Source organism: Theobroma cacao, chromosome 5 (genome assembly GCF_053813885.1).
Source record: "Theobroma cacao isolate CCN51 chromosome 5, ASM5381388v1, whole genome shotgun sequence".
In the NCBI taxonomy this organism is placed as follows: Eukaryota; Viridiplantae; Streptophyta; class Magnoliopsida; order Malvales; family Malvaceae; genus Theobroma; species Theobroma cacao.
Window position 1 is genome coordinate 26,687,945 of NC_142643.1, and position 18,387 is coordinate 26,706,331.

The 18,387-nt window shown below is 34.3% G+C and overlaps 1 long non-coding RNA gene across 2 annotated transcripts; it reads left to right on the forward strand.

Annotated features, from left to right (window-relative positions):
• Positions 1–3,125: 3,125 nt before the first annotated feature.
• Positions 3,126–14,322, forward strand: LOC108662144 (uncharacterized). 2 transcript variants are annotated; one of them, XR_016026437.1, is made up of 5 exons: positions 3,126–3,264; positions 3,519–3,986; positions 10,468–10,534; positions 13,109–13,183; positions 14,144–14,322. It is a non-coding gene; the product is annotated as an uncharacterized LOC108662144 (long non-coding RNA). The 2 variants fall into 2 exon arrangements; XR_001927927.2 differs by lacking the exons at positions 10,468–10,534; positions 13,109–13,183; positions 14,144–14,322 and adding an exon at positions 4,137–4,380.
• The last annotated feature ends 4,065 nt before the right edge of the window (positions 14,323–18,387 follow it).

Sequence of the window (18,387 nt, forward strand, 5' to 3'; positions counted from 1 at the left end):
CCATAAAATTCACAAAATCAAATAAAAAGACCACTTTAGATAATTAAAATGATGATAAGGTTACTCACTATTTTGAGAGTCGAATTTTTAAAGTACTCCGACTATCGATCCTCGGGTACAATTTCTTTGCCCTTATCGGAGGATTCACCACCTAGACATAATGCACAATCAAGCAATTTACCACATTGGTGCTAAACCGTTATAAAACTATATGGATGCATGAAATGGAATGCAAATTTTTCGGATTATTGTCTAAACACGATGTTATACACAAATTCAATTGTGTACCTAAATAAAACGGTATTGGCCTAATTCGATCTATCACTCGATTAATTGGCCAATATGTCTAATTCAACTCCAATTAACTCCATTTTTCTTCCAATTCTCCAAACCATCAAACACATGTCAAATAGCATAAAATTTAGCAAAATAATCTTCACATTTTCTCTTGGGAATTTCGACCATGGTGGGTGCATCAATATTATGATTTTTCTTACTTGATTTTCTCATCGTAATTCATCATTTCCTAACCAATTCACTTGAAATAAAATCAAATCCACCATCCACACTCTACATTGAAGATTCGGCCAATGATGGGTGATGGGAGGAAGTGAATTTTTCTTGTTGGCTTTTCATGCTACACATCAGTAACTAAATAAAAACACTAAAATACATTGAAATCTAACCAAATCAAGCATCAAAACCTCCCTCTAAGTGTTCGGCCAGCAAGGGATTCAACCATGGAAAATAAGAAAAAATGCTTAAGAAAGAGAGATCTCAAGCTTAAATTGAAAAAATCTTACCTTTTTTTCACTTGTTTCCTTAAATTTTCACTCTTTTCCCTTGAATTTTTCCACCTAGGGTTTTGTTCTTCCTTTTTCTTGCTTCTCCTTGGTGAGGCCGACCATAATGAAGAGAAATGGGCTAGTTTTGTGCTAATTTATAAGGAGAATAATAAAGAAATAAAAGCTTGACACTTGTCACCTTACCATTGGTCCATTTTTAAATTCTTAACTATTAAGCTTTCTTTTTCCACCACATAAAATATTTCAATTATCCACAATATAAAATGTTAATGGATGAAATCCATGGGCATGACAAGTGTTGGGTGTGTAAAATTACAATTTTGCCTTTGGGTGGCAAAATGACCATTTTGCCCCTAGATCATGAAAATTCTAAGTTGACTCCAAATTGATCCTCGAACTCCGAATCACCATATTAAATCATTCTGGGATTTTAAAATTCTCAATTTCATCTTAAAATCTCTCTTTGGTCTAGTTCGAGGCTTAATTCAACTTAGTTGCACCACTAGGTACACTATCAATTTTTGATAATTTTTCGGGGCTTTCCAAGTATGCAAGCATTCTGTCAATCACATGAATGACATGGCTAATATTTTATAAAGTCAGGCTTGACAATGAAAATAGGAGAATGCGAGCTGAGTTAGCAAAAAGGAGAAATTTGAGTGTATCTTCTAGTCAGCCACGAAAAAGGGTCAAAGACTCATCTGTTTTAGGAAGTGCTACTACTGTTTCAGTAACATCTTCCCGACCTCCATTTTCACAGACACAGCAGAGGCCTCCGAGATTTAATAGATCTGTGATTACTATTTCTGGGAAGAGTTTCGGAGGTTTTGATAGGTACAAAAATTGTGGGAGATATCATGTCGGGCCATGTACGATGTTTTTATTGTGGTCAACCGGGTCACATTAGAAGAGATTGCCCACAGTTAGGATGAGCTACAGTAGCTGCTCCATCTCCACCAGCTCGTACGGATATGCAGAGGAGAGATTCCTCTCGATTACAACCGAGACAGGGATGATTTTGACATACAACCAATGGTAGATTAAATATGTTGAAATTAATGTTCTAATAAAGTACATATGATAGAAAGCTAGTTTTGTAAATTATAGTTTCCATGATCATGAAACGCTTGAACTAATAATAAGATAAGCATAAGATGTTGATTCAGGTGGATTAATTTCGTGACGATTTTAAGTTGAAGTGATTGGACTATATGAGTTGTAAGACAAAGAAGACCAGTAGTTGTGAATACTAAGGAATTGTGGAACACTAGAAAACAATGAATAATTATGTGTGTGGTGTCATACGTATATGGTGAAGTCACTATACAATATGGAAAGAGTATTCTCAAGTGGGATTTTGTAATACCTCGCACCCTTGTTGGACACAAATAAGACCTTATTGATCAAAAGAATGATCGTTTGATGTAAATTGGAGTGCTAAAGAGCGACAAAGGATGAAAGGAACATTCAAGAATAAAATGCTTCGTGCGTGCAAAAACAATAATTAAATAATAATAATTTCATTGGAGAAGAATTAGTAAGCTAAAGGATGATTCAGAAGTAAATCGAGATGTAATGATGCGTTTCGAGACCAAAGAAGGCAAGTGAAAAATTTTGAAATAAAATAATATTTTATTCAAAAAATAATATTAAAATATAAATATTTTATATGTTGTCGGAATTAGTCATGAAAAATGGAATATGACTAATTTAAGCGGGGGAGAAGAAGTAAAGAAGAATTTTGAAGGAAAACGACGATAATTGTGACAGCATGATTTTATTAAATCGAGCTAACGCGGGTAAGTAAATATTTAAATATTATGGTGACACCGCGTTGAAATGCGATCTCGATATTTTGATTATACACGTGTAAGAAAAGGAAGATAGAAGGAAATTAGAATTTTTACAAGTGTCGAAAGAATTAATTTTAAAATATGAAAATTGAGGGAGGTGTATTAAATAAAATGAAGTTAAGGCATAATATGTAAATTTTATTGTTTTGAAGAAATAAAAATAAAGTGAAAATAAAATGGATGATAAAATAATGAAGAAAAGATATTGAAAAGTCAAATAATATTTTTATATGTACATGAGTCAAGAATGGTGTGAATGTGGTTTGAATGGGAATGATGTGGTTTGGATGGGAATGAAGAAAAGTCAAAGTCATTTGGAAGAATACTAAATTGGAACCTAGTGAAATGGGTGGCTGACCAAGTGAACGGAGTAAAGAAATGAAAAGGAAATAAACAAAGAAAGAAGAATGTAGAAATGATGGTGGGGTCGGCCATGTGAGATGAAAGAAAGGAAAATGAGATAAGAGGGAAACGCCGTGGGAGAGGAAGAGAAAAGGAACAAAAAATTCTGCAATTTTCTTGGCACGATTTTGCTGCACTTTGTAGGAGGAAAAGATAGCTTTTTGCTATAATTTTTGGAGGAAGAAAAAGCTGAAAATTTTAAGGTAAGAAAGCTGATTTTTTTTAGGTTAATTGCTGGAATTTTTGAGGTTTTTATGGCTGATTTTGGTGCTGAAAATTCAAGGTTTTTGCTGCTGAAATTGTGTGAATTTACAGCTGGAAATTTTAGAGGTTTTGCTACCATTAAAGGGCAGCAAAGTGCTGCCAATTTGTGCAGAAAAATTGTGCAAAAAAATTAGAGCTATTTGCTGTCAATTTGTGCAGAAAAATTAAAGCTGTTTGCTGCCAATTTGTGCAGAAAATTGGATAGCTTTGTGCTGCCAAAATTGAGGAGTTTTGTTGCTGAAAATTGAGCTAAAAATCTGCTAATTTTAGAGCAAAAAATGGCAGCAAAAAGGGTGAGAAAATGAGGCTTTTGGTGATCGATTTTGAGAGGAAAGGAATAGAGGAAGCCATGGTGGTGAAGAGAGGAAGCCACGGTGGTGAAGGGAAGCCACGGTGGTGAAGGGAAGCCACGGGGCTGGAAAGAAAAAAAAGAAGAAACATGGAAAAGAGAAAAAAAAAGAAAAAAGAAAAGAAATGAAATGAAAATAAATAAATAAATGGGCATGACCCAATAGAAAATAAGTGGGCATGACCCAATAGAAAATAAGTGGGCATGGCCCAATAAGAAATAAAAATAAATGGGCTTAGCCCAAATAAGGAAAATGGAGAAGCCCATGAAGGGGGGCCCCAAAGGTCATAAAGAAATGAAAAAGGCCCAATGGTAAGTTAATGTTATATTTTAAGATTTATGGATAGTTTAATATTGTGTATATTTTGGATGAAAAATATGCAAGTTGCTTAAGAAATTTTTAATTAAGTTGCTACCCATATAAATGTGTGATTAAGTATACTGAGTTTAAATTGTTGCTAGGAAAGTTTGTCGTGGAGGCATGCCAAACGAAGTATGTGACCGACAACTAGGAACAATTATATACGCGTACAAATCAATAGTGAAGTAATATCCCACTATTATGAGTTGAGTAGGGGGTGTCAATTTTAAAAATTTCTTATACATATACATGTATGTATATTTTACGTGAAGTGCAAAATTTATGGAAAGCATGCGTTGATAGAATTTTAAAGAATTGTGGGTGTAAGTTATTTTTAGAAATTATTTGGAATATATATATTATAAGTAAAGTGTTTTAAACAAGGAAACAAGCTTTTTGAAAAGATTTATATCAAAGAAAATTGTGCCTTATTGTTTGTGTGGTGTGCATTCATGAAATTTATTACATATTCACCATGTTATTTTGATACAAAATATCATGAAAATATTTACAATGAACATTTTACGAAAAGAGAGTTTTAACGTGATGTGGGGACCGATATTTTGAGAAAGATTTAAAATATTCCCTTAAAGATCAAATTTGAATTCTTTTAAAAGGTGATTTCATTTTAACCAAGAAATTCAAAAGTAATTGGAGATTGCTACTTGTTGTGTTATAAATTGTATTTTGAATCGAATGGCTTGTGACAATATTTGTATGAATGGCTGAATTGGTATTTGTGTTGAAATATATGAACTGTGTATTTAGCCTTGAGAGGCTGGATTATGAAATAATTGCCATGTCATGCTATTGCAAATTTTATTGTATGGGGCGAGTTATGATTTGGGCATGATTTTAAATATTATTTGGTTTCGCGGGAGCTTGTTAAATTTTATTGATTTGATTCGAAAATGATTATTAATATATTTCGATGCGAAAATTTTATTACCTTGATTTTTATAATTTATGAGAAATTCTTGATTTTTATATAAGGCACAAACCCTCGTTTTAAACGAATTGCTTTTATAATCTTGCATTTTTATATTCAACTGATCTTCTGTTTACTTGTTTCCCATCTACGTCCTACTCGTTGAGTCGATGATTGTCACTGAGTCTATGTGACTCACACCCCTTTATTTCCCTTTTGTAGTAAGGATCAGCCTAGTGTGTAGTTAGTGTCGCGTTCGGTCCACCGTGAATAGGTAAAGGCATCTCCTAGCATTTTATTCCGAGTCGCTCCGCTGCTAGAGGTCAAGTCGTAGCATTTTATTTGTTAAGTTGTAAACGAATTCTAAATTTTTATATAAGCATTAATTTGGAAATTATAGATTTAATGCATATACTTACGAAGGAAAGGAAAAAGTTTGTATTGATTTTTATATTTATAGTTCAATTTAGTATATGAAAGTATCAATATTATATGGTGATTGAATGTAGTGGATTAACGAGCAAATTCTAGATAGGTTTGTTCGAGACTTGGCGGGGTCTTTTTCGGAAGTCTTGGAAGTCGACAGCGACCGGGGAGAGGTCGTTGCAGATTTATTGACTGATGATAAATGATGTGCAATTTGTGATACATGTAGCTATGAATAAATTTGGAGATTTTTGCTTAAGCAAACTCGTACTAAATGATATGGTAAAGATATATGAATGTTAGTGGCAAAATAAATACGTTAAATCAATGTTCTGATCGCGCACTTGTGATAGAAAGTTAGTCTTGCTAATTATGGTATAGACTTAGAAGGAAGCCACACGATTGTGAATAAGTGAGGTAGTAGCTTTAAAGGTAGAAGAGTTACTGGGATAAAGTGAATTCAAACAGTTGCAACGCCACAATACTGACTATCAAACGTTGTCGCGTTAAGAACCCTTAATGGCTAGAAAGCATGAGCAAACTGTGAGCGGCATAAAGATTGGACTCACGAGTTGGAAAATGGTCATTGGTTTTGATGTCGAGTTTCGTTATTGGGAGTCTTAAGTGCATTAGGGGAGTGTTAAGATGAATAATATGTTGACTAAAGTCAAATCTTGAGAAATAAAGTAAACCTTGTAAAAGGTTAAAGAGGAAGTGAGGGAAAGGTTAGATGAATGTATGAGATATTGATAAGAGATGTCAATACCAAGTGATGAGAGTGTGAATGAAGATTTCAAAAATAATATAGCAAATGAGTTTATATAGAATATTGTTACGAGAATTTTCAAATCTTGTATTGACTTTGTTGAAAGGAAAGGATTAGTGACAACACAAGTAAACCACGTGGTATGCTAGAAACCCTTGGAGATAAGTTGAAGCATGAGTAGTTAAGCATGCATGTAAATATTTTGGTGAGCAAGTGCATGCCTTTATGGAAATGATATACTTGGAGTATGAAAGAGCAAATAAGTGATTAAGTGTTTCAAGAATGTTTAAACACCTTTGCGAAAGAATTATAAATTATACGATATGAGTATAAGATGTGTGATTTTGAAACTTGCTAAGGAGCCAAACGGCTAAGTCACGAGTTAAGTGATCACTTGCTGTGAGACATAAGTTTAAGATAGATATCCTCAAGTAAATACTCAAGAGAAGTTCTGCCATGGATCTCGTGAAAGCAAGCACTAAGTTATGTGGTTATAAAAAAGGAAGTTGTAAGCTGAGAGTGATATTAGTATTAATATTGAAAAGTAATTGAGAAGAATCTAGTTTCAAGTCTTGTAATTTCAAGTACAATTTGTAAATTGGTTAAGGAAGAATGATGTTATATTCATATGAAAGAGTGGAATAAAGGATGATAGAAGTTGACCTTGATAATGAAGTCGGATAATGAAACTTTCCTAATATATTATGGAAATTGGAATTCAAAAATGCTTGAGGCATACATGATTCAAATGAGTATGAGTTTTAAGTGACAAATCAATATTGGAATGCAAGAAGAATACAAGGTAATGTAGAGGCATGAAGGATAATCGAGGAAAAAGGATGACTCCTAGGAATTGTGGTATTGCATAAGATGCAATGATCAAGTTAAAGATAAATCTTTGAGGCATCAATGGGATTATAAAGCATACATTCATAATAGATTATAATTCAATGGAGATGACATTATGATGCAATGATAAATAGTACAAGGAAACTTAAGCATATAATTGGAAATGATAAGAAGAGAGTATAAGTATGTAAATGATGTGGAACTATGGACAGGCATGATGAGAATTTGTATGAATTATGAAGATTATTCTATTGAATCTTGGTTATGGATGGGAATGAACAAAGAGAAATTAGTCTGAAGGCATTTGAAAATAGAGACCCGTATACATAATGAGGAATATGGACATTTGAATGTGCGTGTATACATATATGTGGAGTTAGTGATGTACCCAGCTAAAATGAAGAATGGTTTTAGTGGTTTGAGATTTGAACGCCATATATTTGATGAGTTGTATAGATAATGTAACGATCAAGAATCTTATCAAAAGTCGATTTATGGTGACCTAAGGAATTTTGGGGAAATAGTTAAGGGAATGTAACCTATAGTGCGATTAAGCCATATAAGATGGATTAATAGGATTAAGAAGATTGAAATTTCCTAAATGCAAGGTAAACATGAAGTATGTGGAAATAATTGAAGCCATTAATCTTCCCTAACGTTGAGGATATGTACAAGAATGAGTATGGCATGTTAATGATGCCGTAAACTACACAATAGTGTATGAGGATAGGATGAATGAATGAAAGTCGAGAAGTTTGATATGGAATGAAGTAATAAGATAGTGATTGGTATACCTAAATAAGTATAGAATGCAATCGAAATCTGTATGATTGAGATGGAGTTATGGTTCAAGTTTACTGATAGTAATAGAAGCATGCTTGGTGTCTCGATATAAGAGATCATAATTGTGAAGGTTACTATTGATATGATTTTAAAGGATAATAATAGACATAAGTGAAGTATTCGAGTTGAATTGGAGGTAAATGAGGTGAACAAATCGAAATTCCCTATAAAGGGGAGGACATAAGAAGTCAAGCATTAGATGAGAAAACAATACCCCCACATTTTCTCTGAGTTTAGTAAATAAAATTTTGAGGTCAAAATTTTATTTTAAGGGGGGTAGTGCTGTCAAGCCCGACTCTACAATATGTTTATTATGCCATTCTTACATAAGAATGCATGTTTGCTTACTTGGATACCTCGAAAATCGTTAAAAGACGGTAATGTACCAAATGGTACAATTAAGTTGAATTAAGCCTCGAACTAGTCCAAATAGAGATTTTAAGATGAAATTGAGAATTTTAAAACCCCAAAATGACTTAAAATGGTGATTCGGAGTTCGAGGACCGATTCGGAGTCAAATTGGAATTTTCATAACGTAGAGGCAAAATGGTCATTTTGCCACTTGAGGTTAAAATTGGAATGTTGGAAGAAGTTTTTAACCAAGATTGACCATTTAGAACATAATTTGATTTTGAGAGGTGAAAAATTTTAATTTCGACATTTTTTTGAGCATAAGGGGCAAAATAGTCATTTTACAGCCTAGGGGCAAAATTAAAATTTTTCACCATCCAACACTTATCCAGTCCATGAGTTTCACCCATTATTATTATGGATAATTGAGGAATTTTAAATGGTGGAGAGAGATTGCTTAATGGGTAAGTATGACACATGGGCCAATGGAATGGTGACATGGGTCAAATTTTCATCCATTTACAATTGGCTTTAGAAATCAGCACATAAACCCTCCCAACTCATTTCTCTTGGTCGGCCAAAGGAAGAAAAGGGAAGAAAAGAAGAAGAACAAAACCCTAGCTAAGAAATTCAAGAGAAATTCACCAAATTTCAAGGAATCAAGCCATCAAAGGTGAAATTTCTTAATTCTAGCTTGTGATCTACCTTTCTTATGCATTATTTTGCATTTTCCATGGTTGAATCACAAGATATCATGAAGGATAGTGTGCTGATCAAACCTTAGGAGAGAGAATTTGATGATGAATTTAGTTAGAAAACATGTTATTGTAGTGTTTTTAGTTGTTTGGTGATGTGTAGTATGAAAAGCAAGCAAGAAAAATTCATGTTCGTACATCACATTCATTGGCCGACTATTCCATGTGGAATATTGATGATGAATTGGATTGAATTTTAAGTGATTTGATTAGGAATGAATGATTTATGGTGTAAGAATTAAGCATGAAAAATTATATTGTTAGTGCACTCACCATGGTCGAATTTTTCAAGAGAAAATGTGAGGATAATTTTACCATATTTCAAGTTATTTAAATTGTGTTTAATGATTTGGAGTATTGGGAGAGAAATGGAATTGTTTGGAGTTGAATTGGACGTATTGGCCAATTAATCGGGTGATAGATCGAATTCGGCCAATACCATTTTATTTAGGTACATAATTGAATTTATATTGAACATCGTATTTAGATAGTTACCCGAGTATTTCACATCCCATTTCATGCATTAGTATAGAGCCTGAATTGGTTTTACAACGGTTTAGCACAAATGTAGCAAATTGCTTATTGTGCATTATGTCTAGGTGGTGAGCATTCTGGCAAGAGTATAGAGGTAGTATCCGAGGATCAATAATCAGAGTATACCGAATTCGATTCCCATTACATTGAGAAACCTTATTATCGTTTTAATTATCTAAAAAATGTTTTTATCCGATTTTGTAATTTTATGGAAAATGTGTTTAAATGAAATGATTTTATAAATTGTTTTGAAATTTAATGATGACTTGAAAATGGAGTAATTGGAGACTACTTGTTGTATTGTAAATTATGTTTTGAATCGAATGGCTTATGATAATGTGGGCATGAATGGCTGGATGGGTATTTGTGTTGAAACTGTATAAACTGTTGTTTGCCTTGATAGGCTGGATAATGATAAAATTTCCATGTCATGCTGTTGAATTTTTATTGAATTGGTGGGTTATAGATTGGTCATTGCAATGGTGGGTTCTATGGACCAGCCTTTTTAAGGGGCACAGAATTCGAGTATATTCTTACCTCGGTTGAGGAGGCGCGTAGGGTAACTCATGAGGTAAAACTTTAGAGTTCACTTCACGCTGAACCACCACGTGAGGGTGAACTCAGCCAACGCTAAGGAACGACTATGTTTTCAAAATAAAAACATGATTTATGCATACATGACTTTTTAACAGCCTTGGCGGACTCGGTTTGGATAGCCCCAGGCCAAGGTATCTCTGACAACTGAGTATAAGAATGATTTTAGCACGAGCCAAGCTTTTCAGGAAATCATAAGCCTCGTTGTTTATTTGGGTGAAATGAATCTATTTTATCTTATTAAAACGAGTTCGAAATGTTGTGAATCATTTTTATGCCAATCTATTTTATCTATCTCCATTTACTCAGGTTTAGATATTTTAGATGATATTTGTTTACTCACTGGGATTATATAATCTCACCACCCTCCTTTCCATCTATTTCAGGCTCAGGATAGTCGTTAGATAACTCATTTCGTTGAGGGCTACAGTTGGACTTGCATCCTCAAAAACTGTAGGTTCACAACCTTCATTACTTTTAGTCATTCGGGGGCCCACATGTTGTAGGAATTTATTTTGCTTTTATGCTATAAAAATTATTTACGTAGCGTTCTATAAAAATTGTTTTAAGAAAAATTGGAATATTTTATTCATTATTTTTATTTTATTCCATTAGCTATAATTTCACTTTAAATGAATGTTTTAGATATCTAAACTTATTTTCAGTTATGAAATGTGTAAATTTCTCTCATATACTACATTTTAACTGGTTTCAAAATTTTTGGGAAAAATGACCAAAATACCCTTGTGTAGTTGAAACTTCTCTTTGACTGTTTTTAAATTGAAATTGGTTCATATCACTTTAAAACATGATTTCAGTGACTAATACTCACAAGGGAAGTGAGAAAACTGATGTTAAGCCTTGTGAGGTTTCGATTGGCATTATGGGTAATGAATGTCCATCGGAACATCACGGCGGTTGTCACGGGCTCGATGGGAGTTCCGAGTCGTGACAATAACTTTCTACGTCGATCTCAAATAATTATCTAAGGCGACCAACCACGCCACTAAGGTGAATATCCTCCCTCAATCATTATATTGCTAATCTATCTCTATCATATTGAAAGATTCCAATACCCATCAAGTTATTAAAACAGTTATTTCATAATCCATTTGAGTCATACAAAATAAAAGCTAACTCTCAACTCTTTTGTACAAGTAACTACTACTATTTCCTTTACACCGCATTTGCCTAGACTTAAAGTGGCATGAACTTCAATGAAAATATTAAGTGTCTTTAAGGTCCTCATCGCCTTGATCCGAGCACATTGATGGATCCTGTTCCGGGTCCTCTTCTACCTCTTGAGATTTCTCCATTTTAGCCTTAACCCAAGCTTGCTGTATTCTTATGTATTTCTCCCTACTCACAGTCGCAGCACCTCTCCCACAACCTAGGGGAAAGTGTCGAACAACAGATACTTTTCTGGGATGAATATTTTCCTTTGTAATTACCTCTTTCGTCTGTTCCTTATGCCATTCCTTAAGACATTTTTCACGCCATTCTCGAGCATAAGTGTTGTCCTCACTTTCAAGGCTTTCACTACTCTCAAAACTTTCCTTATTACGAAACCATTCTTCCAATTCTAGTGGGATCCAGTTAATAGGAATCCGAGATGGGTCACTTCTCGGAGTACCTAAATTAGGGTGCCATTGGCTCATGGCAGTGGAATCTAATGATCCTTCACTAGCACTATGAGGGGCATCTGGACTATTGTCTTTTCTAGACATGGCACGTGCAATAGGTGCACCTTCAAACCTATACGCAACCAAACATTGATTAGCTATCCATTTATACATCATAAGAACAGGTAGGTTTCTAATGAAGTAGAGGCCTATGTAGCCTCTCGTCCTTGACTGGTGTTGCGCACCCACATTCCAAGGACAAGACTTTACATGGACTCTAACAACTCCGCGAACCACATAGGAATCCCTAGGACTCAACTAAACCTAGAGCTCTGATACCACTTTTGTCACAGCCCAACTTTCGGGGCCATGATTGACGCAAGGGCCCAATGGGCTCAGCCCACTAAGCCCAAGTAAGCCTATTTATAAAATCTTATACATTAATCCATACTCCTTTAAAATTCAAAATTTATAGCGTTCATGTGAGACCACAACCTCTATAGGCTTGTAACTAAGTATAGATGTAATAATACGAGCTAGGGGTAGTTTCGTCATTTTCTTTAATAAGCTTCTAGAAGAAAGTTTTCTAATATTTTAAGGCTTAAATGGGTATAAGACTGCATAAATGATGTGTGCTGATGAAAACACGAAGAAAACTAGAAGTTTCAACAATTTTCATAACAAGGGCAAAATGGTAATTTTTCACCTCGGGTTAAAATTTTAAGTTTTCATGAACCCGAACATGTCTAGACCATTATGGATCTTGTCCCAGTGTTAAAAGAGTAAAAAGATTGCATAAAAGATTAGAGGAAAATAAGTTAATTGGTGGAGGGGCATTTTTGAAATTTTAAGGGAAAGGATAAGATTGCCTATAAATATCTTGAATTTCCAGCAGCTTCTAGAGATTTTCTAGCAGTTGGTCTTCTTCTTTTTCTCCTCTCTCACGTTTCTTCAAAACTCCATGGAAGCTTGATTTGAAGCTTGAATGATTTTCTCTCTCTAGCTCTAGTTTTCACACCTTTGAACCCTTTTGACTAGAACCTTTGAATTCTTTCATCCTTTCACTTCAAAACCCTTGATAAAGCTTATTTCCAAACTTTCTCTCACTAGTTGGGCATTCTAGAGAGAGAATTAGTCCATTGATTTGAAAGCAATTGGAAGAGAATTTGACTACAAAGGAGCCCTAGGGTAAGTAATAAACTAAGCTCGATTTTTAGCTGTAGAAAATGGCTAGTAATTGGGATTTATGAGCTGTTTTATTATTGACTATATTCATTACTTTTTAGTGATTAAGATAGTGAACATAGATAGCCGTTTAATGTGGCAATTGAAAACTAGCTAAGAGATAGCTTTTAGAGTTCATAGTGTGTAAATTGATCTATTGTTTATGTTAATGTGATCCTAGGTTTTAAGGAAGCCCCATCATCTCATTTGGACAATTAAGGGAATTGGAGTCATCTAAAGGCTTTACAATCAATTGGTGAGTGGACTACCTTCAAAACTTATTTTGGGAATATAATGTATTTGACAAACATTTGAATGATTTTATACGATTTTTCAATGGTTTATGGTTGTAATGCATGTGAAACTTGACATGTTAAACCTTGAGAAATTGTTATGTGTTTCATATTGGTTTTGAACATTTCAAGCAGGGTGGCTTTCTTTGGGAGAAAGGGAAATTTTCATTTGATGCCTTGTATTTCGCTGCAGCGAGAATGATTCTCGCTGTAGCGAGAAACTCTCGGGTTTTGAAAGGGTAGGTTGGCCGAAAACTCGCTGCAGTGAGGATGCATTTTCATCGCAGTGAGAATGACACTGTAGCTTTTCGCTTCAGCGATAAACTTTTTGTTTCTGGGTTGCAATTTCGCTGCAACGAGATTGAATTTTGCTACAGCGAGAAACTTTCTGTTTTTAGGTTACAATTTCACTGCAGCGAGATTGAATCTCACTGTAGCAAAAAACTTTCTGTTTTGGTCTTCTATCTTGTTCAATTGCTGCCCTATCTTTTACTTCTTTGCTACCATATCGGAGCATGGACTTCCAACATTAAGGATTAAATGAGTTAAGTTTAAAATGAGGAGGTTTAGTGAGAAATCCTTGGCCAGTTGAGAAACCCTCGTTCGGTTAATAACTAAATCCCAATATCGCTTCAGCGGAAAGGCATTCTCGCTGCAGCGAAGATTCGTTGTCGTGTTTGACTTACTTGTGTAATATTGAGGCTTTTATTCTTTAAATGGTTCGTTATGTATGGGTTAATGATTTTCAAATGATTAATCATTTAAAGGCTTGATGAGGGGTTTTTAATAAGAATAGAAACAAATTGCATTGTTTTGAAAAAGAATGCATCATGATATCATTAAAGATTCCTTATGGTATGCTTGTTCTCTTCCTTGTTCACTCACTAGGTTTATACTCACCATTTTCAAATTCATGTTTTCAGATCACGAGGCAGTCGGTAACTAAGACGAGGTGTCCTTGTAGACCTGTGTCCATCTTTTGGTAGGTGTCTCTGTATTCAGTAGCTGTACATTCATCCGAGTCCCTCCGCTGGAAGTCGAGTGTTATTTTGTTTTGTATAGACAAACTTAATGTAAATTATTAGAATACATGTTGTAGACATTGTACGTAAATTTTTAAGGAGTAATGTCAGTACGAGTTGGCAATGTATATCACTATTTTGATTCAAAAGTATGAAATATAACTTAGCGATATTTGATGGAATGATGAGTAGGATAAATCGATAAGCTTCCTTGGGCTTAATAGACTGCGTTTATTGGGCCCTTGCACAGGTCATGGCCTGAAAATTTGGGTCGTGACAGTTCAAATATAGTTCCTTTGAAAACAATTCATAAAAGCCAACTATGCATTCAGAATGACATCATCAACCAAAATACACATATATAGTTTGACAAATGAATCTCAGCATTTCACAAGTATTCATATACACGTAATTAGAACTTGACTGTCAATGGAGTGACTCTGGGCACGGTTGCTAACATTTAATGTCATGGTAAACCTATCAAGCAATGGATAGGGAGGAACACTTCGTCCTAGGATCCAATCACCTTTGACTCAAGAAACCTAAAACATGAAGTTTAAAAAAAAATGTGAGTATAAACTCAATGAGTGAACATAGGAAGGGAACAAGCAAACGTTAAGGAAGGTTTAGAAATCATGATGCACTTAAGTTCCAAAAACAATGCAATTTAGCTTATTTCTTATCAAAAAACCCCTTATTCAAATCCTTGTTGTTTAGTCACTTGATGACGAATGACCCATGACAATAAAGAAGTTGAAAAGTGAAAACTTTAGTAGAATTCAAGCAAGTCAAGCATAATAGATTGACTCTTACCTCAGCGAAAAGGCATTCTCGCTGCATCAAAATTATGGCCAAATAAAATCTAAAGGGTTTTCACTGCCGCAAAGAAAATCCACTCATGCCACATTGTACATTAAATTGAACACATTGACAATCCTCAAGTTTCAACAGTCAATGCAATCACTTATTAATTCCAAACATCTCTATATAGTAAATATATATATATATATATATATATATATATATATATATATATATATATAAGCACATACACCACCATCCCCTCACCCAACTCATGTGCACTCCCACATCACACATAGCCAGAGTCATCGTGTGCATCCCCTCACATTGTGCACAGCTAATACCATCGTGTGCATCCCCCCACATCATGCACAAACAATATCATCATTCTGTGCATCCCACACACATCGTGCACAAATAATGACATCATCGTGTGCATCCCCCCACATCGTGCACAAGCAATATCATCATCCACACTTCCACACCCCGTCATCATCGGCATGTGCATGCCCCCACATCGTGCACACACATGGTTATATTTATTACACAATATTAACTATCAATATGCAACATATATATTTACATCAACATCATATAAGGCACAAGGATTCATCATATTGCACACTCATAACATAAAACGCTTTAATAAAGGCTTGTTCCCATGCATAATCTTTAAGGAAAAATCAAATAAAAATCATTCACACGCTTTGTCCAAATATCAATACATTTCGCAAATTATTTTCAATGCAAGTTCACTCACCTTACGAAAGTGGGATATTACATCGCTATTTGTTCGGAGGTGTATCTAGCTATTCCTACTTGCCAGTCGCTTGTTATTTCCCCCAGTGCACCACCACAATACTCTAACTTTACCTTTGTATTTCCACTTGGTTTTGGCTTGGATTTCACCCAACAAAATTCATAATTCCCTTACACCCATGGCCACCATAGCTTAGCTTGCTTGAATTACAAAATCAAGCTTGTTTTTCCTTTCTCTCTTTTTCTTTCTTCTTTTCCTAAGGTTTAGATGTGTTGGAAATTGGGGTTAGAAGTTGTAACTTTGGTGCACAAGAAGTTGAGAGAAGGAAGAAGCAAGAAAAGAAAGGAAATGAAAAGCAAACAAGGAAAGAAAATGAAAGAAAACTAACTTTCCATGGGGAGAATGAGAAGATGGCGTTGGAAGCTTCAAGAATGAAGAAGAAATATCTTGTTTGGAGGATAAGGACGGTTTTGGGCTGATAAAGATGAGAATCAAAGCTTTCTTTGGAAGCTTTGACCAAACTTTGTGTAAAATTATCATTTTGCCCTCCAAGTTTCTTCCCTTTTTAATTTAGTCCTCCCAACACTCATGTAACTCCAATTTCCTTCTATTATCTTCTTCTACACATGTACAAACAAAGTATAAAGTTTGTACTCCAACACAGTGTCCCTATAATATTTAAAATATTTATTTACCCACACTATCTTCACTTAATAAAGACACGCAGCCCCATTAACGTCATTTTTCTCCAAAATTTTTCTCATTCTTCTTCTCCCCCACTTAGATTGACCATATACTCATTTTTCATGAAAAATTTCGATACTGAATAAAATATTAATATTTTAATATTATTTTATTCTAAAAATTTCCTCTTATCTCTTTTTGTCTCCTTGGTACCCAAAATACCGTATTATGCCTCAATTGACTTTTGAATCACTTTTTATCTCAAAAATTCTTCTCTGATAAAAATATTATTATTTTATTATTATTTCTTCACGTGCGGAATATTTTATCCCAAACTATTCCTTTCGCCTTCCATCATTTTTAAATATTATAACTAACCTCAATTGGCATCCGATAAGCTTTATTAGTTAGCATATCAAAGTACGAGGTATTACACAATAGTAGTGCATTAAATACTTATTTGTTTATAAATATATGATTTCGATTTATCTGCACCCCTCATTGAATATTACATGACTCACCCATTTGTTTGTACCATGTGCAGATAAATAAGTCATAACACTATATGGCAAAGGTTGTCCAATAGCTGACCAATTTTGGCTTCTGATAGGTCTCCACCCAATATGTCCACTCCACTGCGTTTGTTGTGAGCTTACCACTCCGTGTTTGGTTTAGTTATGCATGTGGGCACATTGTGCCATTAAACTTGTATTAAAAGTTGTTAAGTATGAACCTGCTTTAATAGCCAATATGTGATTTTATGAATGTTATGTTTGAATTATGTACTAAGGGAAACATTAATGTGTTTGACTTTAATATTTTATGAACATGAATATTTGAGCACCCTTGGTTATTTATGTGATTTGAATCCAAAGGCTTGCCCGGGCCGTGCGAGCTTCACCTATTGGGCTTGTGTGTGAATCATAGACCCTCAGGTTTGGGTTGGGACAATTAGAGAGAAAAATGTTTTTCCTTCTTGTTTTGGGCTAAAATGATAGCCCTCAGCCTTTTTATTTTTGTGTTCCCAAACTGATCTATCGATAGATGCAAAACATTTATCGACAGATCCTACTAAAATACATTGGTGTTAACTTCCATCTATCGATAGATTCCTTGAGTCTATCAATTGATGGTGCACTAAGCCCTTTCATATTTATCTTTATTTATCTATCTATTGATAGATACCATGGATCTACCAATATATGCTTGTCACCCTGTTAGTATTTATCTCAGGTTGCTATTTATCGATAAATACCACGAATTATCAATATTTTTCGTTCCATATGCTTCATTTCATTCATGGGTGAACATCTATCGTTAGACACTATGGATCTATTGATAGTTGTTTGTACAACTTGCCTTCCCGAGCTTTCTATTTTGTATCTATCGATAGATGTAGAACATTTATTAATAGATCATGCCCAGAATGCACATTTTCCACTTGTTTAAGTTTCCAAACTTACTTTTTTAATTCCTAATTCATATATGTTCAATCAATACACTTCAATTCATTTATTTAACTTAAAATTCTTGCACATATGCCTAAATACAAGATCAAAACTCCAAATCATACTAGTTCAAATCTTCAAACTTTAACTTGAAGGGCTATGTGTCATACTTAAATATTGAACTGCCAAACATATGCACAATTTCTTAAGGCTCTCAATTATGTCATCATTCATAATCATATTCATCAAGCATTCCTCCATAAATTTATCTAAGTGTTCTAAGGCATGTTTTCATACATTTAGCATGTTTAACATATCATTAAATTCCTCAAACACATACACAAAAATTCAAATAAATTCCTTGAATAACTAGCCCATAGCACATATGGCCATATCAAGGTTAGGGGTGTTACAAAATCAATGTAATATGTTGCAAATTACAATAAGCAGCA